This window comes from Phaseolus vulgaris, chromosome 11 (assembly GCF_000499845.2).
Source record: "Phaseolus vulgaris cultivar G19833 chromosome 11, P. vulgaris v2.0, whole genome shotgun sequence".
NCBI lineage: Eukaryota > Viridiplantae > Streptophyta > Magnoliopsida > Fabales > Fabaceae > Phaseolus > Phaseolus vulgaris.
This window is the reverse complement of record NC_023749.2, coordinates 39,535,593-39,541,389: the sequence shown is the minus strand read 5'-3', so window position 1 is coordinate 39,541,389 and position 5,797 is coordinate 39,535,593.

The window sequence follows — 5,797 nt, the reverse complement described above, 5'->3', positions numbered from 1 at the left end:
GCTCTTCTTCACCAGCACGACATTCGCCAACCACTCAGGGTACTGGACTTCCCTGATGTGGCCTGCAGCGAGGAGTTTCTGGGTTTCGTCCCTAATCGCCTGCCTCCTCTCTTCGTTAAATTTCCTCCTTCTTTGCCGCACCGGTCTCACCATGTTGTCCATCGCCAGATGATGGCACAAGAAGTCGGGATCGATCCCGGGCATGTCTGAAGCGGACCAGGCAAACGCGTCCAGATGCCGTTCAATCACCTTGGCGATCTGGTCCTGGAGATCGACCTCCAGAGATCTTCCGAGCTTAAAAACTTTCCCCCCGATCTCCTTCTCGAGCCACTGCTCGACGGGCTTGGGCCTTGATTCTCTGGCGATCACCGCCTTGGCGATTCTGAGTTCCCTTGCTCCCTCCGGGCGATTCCGCGCCTCTTCCTCCTCCAGGGTAGCATTCCTCTCCCCCAGCTCAGCATCTACCATCTCTACGTCCCTTCCGGCGGCCTCCTCCATCATCGGCGGTCTGGGCTTCACACCGGGTGGTGGGGTGGTTGTGACATAGCTCACTGATCTTTTTTTTTTCAGGCTATTCTCATAGCACTTTTTCGCTTCCTTCTGATCAGACTTTATCGTGATTACCACCCCTTCCATGGACGGCAGCTTCACCTTCATGTGCCGAGTCGATGGAATTGCGCCTATCCTGTTAAGGGTGGGCCTTCCCAGCAGGATGTTGTATGCTGAAGGGGCGTTTACGATGAGGTACTTGATTTTCTCCGTCCTCGACCCAGCCTCATCGGTAAACGTGGTTCTCAGCTCAATGTACCCCCTGACTTCCACCTGGTCGCCAGCGAACCCATACAAGCACCCTCCATAGGGCCTTAGCTGGTCAAGGGGCAATTCTAGCTGCGTGAAAGTCGGCCAGAACATCACGTCTGTCGAACTTCCTTGGTCCACCAGAACTCGGTGAACCTTCCTCCCCGCCGTGATCAACGAAATAACAATGGGATCGTTGTCGTGAGGCACAACGTCCCGAAGATCCTGTTTGGTGAACGTAATGTCCACTTCGGGCGAGTGATCTTCAAACATGTCCACCGACATCACCGATCGCGCGTACTTTTTCCTCTGCGATGCGGTGCATCCACCACCTGAGAAACCCCCTGCAATGGTGTGGATCTCCCCATGGATAGGCATCTTGTGTTGCTGGGCTTCTCCCCCCGCCGGCTGGGAACTCGACGCTCCTCCGGTCCTTCTGTCCAGCAGATAGTCGTTTAGGAACCCGCTCTTAACCAGATCGTCGAGCTGGTACCCTAAAGACAAACACGAGTCCAGGTTGTGGCCAAAGCACTGGTGGAACTCGCACCAGACGTCCGGCTTCGACCCCAGCACCTTGTCGCCCACCTTCTCGGGCGCCTTCAATCTAGCAGATATGTTAGGGATAGCGATCAGGTCCGCTAGTCCCATGACGAATTTGTGCTTAGGCGGGCGATTGTATTCCCGGCGTGCTGGTTGTTGGCGTGCCGGCGGTTGGCGCGCTTGGCTTCTTCCCTTGTTTCTCCTATCGTAAGGATAGCGAGTCCTTTGATCCTTTCTGGCCGCCGCTGCCGCTTCCAGCACCCTCTGTGGCTGGATCCTGGTCTGGGCGCGTGGCCTGACGGGAGCCACACTGCCTCTCTTCTCGGCGACCTCACTCTCGTCGGCGATGTGAGCCACCGCAAGTCGCTTGACCTCAGCGAACGTCGCTGGATGAGCCCTGATCAAGGCTTCGCAGAATGGCCCTGGCTGCACGCCCTTCTTGAAGGCATAAACCAACATTTCTTCATCCTTGGCCGGCGATCTGACCATCTGTGCTCCGAAGCGATTGAGGTAGTCTCTGAGGGACTCCCCATGGTACTGCCTTATATCAAACAGATCATAGGACACTCTGGGCGGTGCCTTGTTCACAATATACTGCTCGACAAAGATTTTCGAGAACTGCTGAAAATTAGTTATGTGGCCATTAGGCAGGCTCACAAACCACTTCATCGCCGTTCCCTGGAGCGTGCTCACGAACATCTTACAATAGACAGCATCCGACCCCCCTGACAGCATCATCTGTGTGTGGAACGTGGTCAGATGAGCCTCTGGATCTTCCACGCCAGTAAAAACAGCTTTAACCGGGACCACGCTCGTGGGAATTGGCGTGTCGGTAATCGCCTGAATGAAAGGCATTGGGAAAACACAAGGCGGCGTCGACGGTGCCACCTCTTCAGCGGAAGAACGAACCTGCTGCTCCTGAAGAGCTCGACGTAGCTCCTCAGCTACCTTGCTGAGCTCCTCGTTTCTGGCGCGAGAGGCGACCAGGTCTTCATGTATCCTTGCCTGCTCGACGCGCGAGGCTTCTACGGTGGCCTGCAATGAGCGCATCATTTCTGCCATCTGCGCCATGGTCATGGCGGCGTCGCCTTCAGCTGCGACGGGAGCCACGGGACTGGAACGATTGCTCCTCATCTTTCTCATCAACTTCAGCGAACCACAGAAATACAGCAAATGACACTCCAACCACGAACGAACCAGCTACAAATCGGGGAAAACTCAAGAAACTGCGCAAGAACCCAAAAACACCGCAAACCTTCGCAGAAAACCACCAAAGAACTCGAACCTCCACCAGACAGATTGCGCGCAAGCAACAAAAGACCTCACTCCATCACTCCACCGATTGAAAGACAAACAAACGGCACAAACACAAACTCACCGAACGAAACTCAAAGAAACTGCCAACGACGGTTGCACCGGCACACAACCGCGCAGAAAACCTCGAAAAACTCCACGAACTCACGCTGCGGATGGGAGCACGTTTTACACGGCCCCACGGTGGGCGCCTGATGATCCTGCCTGTTGACCGGAGCGCTGGAGAATGCCTCGTCAAAGGATCGACGTGCGCGCCGCTTCTCACTTCCGTTCCTCCTCTGGATCTATCTCAAGAACCTGCAAAGAAACGATACGGTGCCGCTGCGACCGATCGCACTCCGACGCTCAAGTCAGTGACGGTATCACCAAATACTAAGAACTGGAACCGTGCAAATCTCTCTCACAAACAGCTCTGTCACTCGCAAGCGTAAAGTGTATGAACTGAACGTGCGTACCTTAGGAAATCTGTTAGGAACTCTTATATACCTGGTGATTTTCTCTCTCCTGGCAGTTACTGACTTGGACACGTGGCTCGTATCCAACCGTACACGTGCCATCATCTGGAGGCTCCCTGACTTGGCGCTACTTCTACTCTTATTTTGGCTAAGTTACCTATGCATGGTGCTGCCCAGTGCATAGCTAACTCAGGAGTGCGATCTCTACTGAAACTGGCGAGGTAGGGCCTTCATACACCTTCCCTGTGGTCTCGCCGGCCGCCTTCATAATCTGCTTCTCTTTTGACTTCGGCGATGTGCTTGTTCTGGCGATCTCCGACTGCCTGGTCACCTGAGTCTGCATCTGGCGACTTCGTCCTCAACCCGGCGATCGCCTATTCTAGTAAGTTGGAGATCGGAACACGCCAACTTAACTATCGGCGACTACACGTGCCTCCCGACTTCCTTCCCAACTGTCAACCTGGCGCCTTGTCAACATTCCTACACTATAACAGGATGCCACGTCATCGCATCCGACCATCAGGGCGGTACAGAAAGCTTCGTGGAACTCGCACCAAGAGTCCTTGCGAGACCCTAATACCTTGTCAGTCTTCACCGGTCGCCCCAACCTTTCAGCTATATTGGGCACGGCAATCAGATCCTTCAATTCCACCACAAAGTTGTACCTCACTGGCCTGGCCCTTTCTCTGGCCGGGTGACTTCCTTCTGCTTGACCCCTGGGCTAGGGTTTTTTTGCCTCATAGGGGCGTCTGCCCTCTGGCTTCTTTCTCCCCGTCGTGGTCTCGTTGACCCTTACGGGTTGAGCCCGCGTCTGCGCTCTTGGGCGTGAGGGTACGACACTGGTGCGTTTCTCACACAACTCTCCGTCGAAGGCGATATGCTCCACCGCACGACGCCTTATTTCAGCGAAGGTTCTAGGGCGATTGCGAAAAATGGATTCGCAAAAAGGGTCGGGACATACGCCCTTTCTGAATGTGTACACGATCATAGGCTCCTCTATAGTACCAACTTTTACTACTTGGGTCCCGAAACGGTTGATGTATTCCTTTAAGGTCTCTCCTTGATACTGTTTAGGGTTTAGGGTTGTCTCGTGCCCCTCATTCTTCACTGTTTTCCTCCGAAAACTCCTCCAGTCGTTAGGGTAGCTCTAATATATTCACTGAAACTTGCGGTGGGACTGATGTTTTAAATCGGCCCCACAGTGGGCGCCAAATGTTCCGGGCGGTTGACCTGGGACGTCTTTGTGCGCAACCTTGCCCGTCGTCTAGGGACACCTTCCCTCTGGCTACCTGTGGATACCTGCAAAGAAGGACAAAAGGGCGCCCTAGCGGCCGTTTGCACTTCGACGCTCAAGCCAGCTAGCTAGAAACACCAAAAACTCTACACCTCCGTATCGGAGCACCGTGAATGGCAATCTGAAGGTGGTAAAAAGAACTATGTGTTGTGTATCTTTTCTCCCTCTAGCAAACAACCCCCCTCTAGTCCCTTGTGCGTAGCCTCAAGACTCGAGCCAGCAACTAGAGTGTATTTTGGGGAAATCTGGCAAAAGTCTGACTCTCGTTTCCAACATCCCGGGTTCTATTTAAATGCCTCTAGCATTTAAAGCGTCTTAAAGCGCATTTAATTATGAAACGTTCAGCGCCTTTAAGACGTTTAAACCGCTTGGAGCATTTAAAGTACCTTAAACGCTCGAAACATAAACTTTATTAAATAGCTTTAATTACCTTATACCTGACAAATGGATGTTGTTGTTGTGACTTGGCTGTTGTTACACGTGGAGGACCTCACAGCACCGTGACCCCACTTGGGGGTATTTCCTCGTGTGAGTCCTCCTTCCTGGGAGTGCATCTGCGCAAGGGGTGACTTTTTGGGTGCCAACTCATGCCCCCAAACCTCTAGTCACTCGCTTTGAGAGCGTATCTACCTTCCTCTCGTACCCTGCACCTGGCTACCCCTGGGCGTGACCCTTCTCATGAGTCGTAACTATCCCAAGGGCTTCTCTGGGGCGAGATGGGCACTTCACGAGTCAGATTGCTCTCCTCTGGCGCTATTATTATAGCCTTGAAGCCACCTTTCTCTTCTCTTTATTGCTACCCCGGGTTATCGGGGTTTGAGGCCTTCCCATGGCATCACTCCCTCCATGGTCTTTCCTACCCATGGGTATCGAGGAGCAACACCGTGGTTGCCTTGCTCTTGTGACATTTTACCTTGGCGACGCCCTACCTTGGCGACGCCTGCTCTAGGAGACGTATCATCTTGGCGACGCTTCCTCTTGGCGATACTTTCACTTGGTGTCGCCTCACCTAGGCGACGCCTGATGTTGACTTTGACCTCGACGCTGACTTTGACTTTGTCAACGCCCGGGTACGGGACGGTACAAAAATTAATATGCATGATAGTGAGGAGTCAAAGATAGTTAGGTTTGTGACTGGTTTAAGGAGATCAATTCAAGAGATTCTAGAATTATATGAGTATTCTTCTTTAGAGAATTTGGTTCACCTAGCCATCAAGGTGGAATCACAAGTTTTGAAGAAAACATCGTTAAAAAGTGCTCATAATGATGGCTTTTATAAATATTCATGAAAGAATAAAAACAAACATTCTACTAAAACTTTTCCTTCCAATTTCTCAAAAGAAACCACTTCCCACAATAGAGTTTCTAAAGAAAACCCTTCCACCTCTACCCTTAG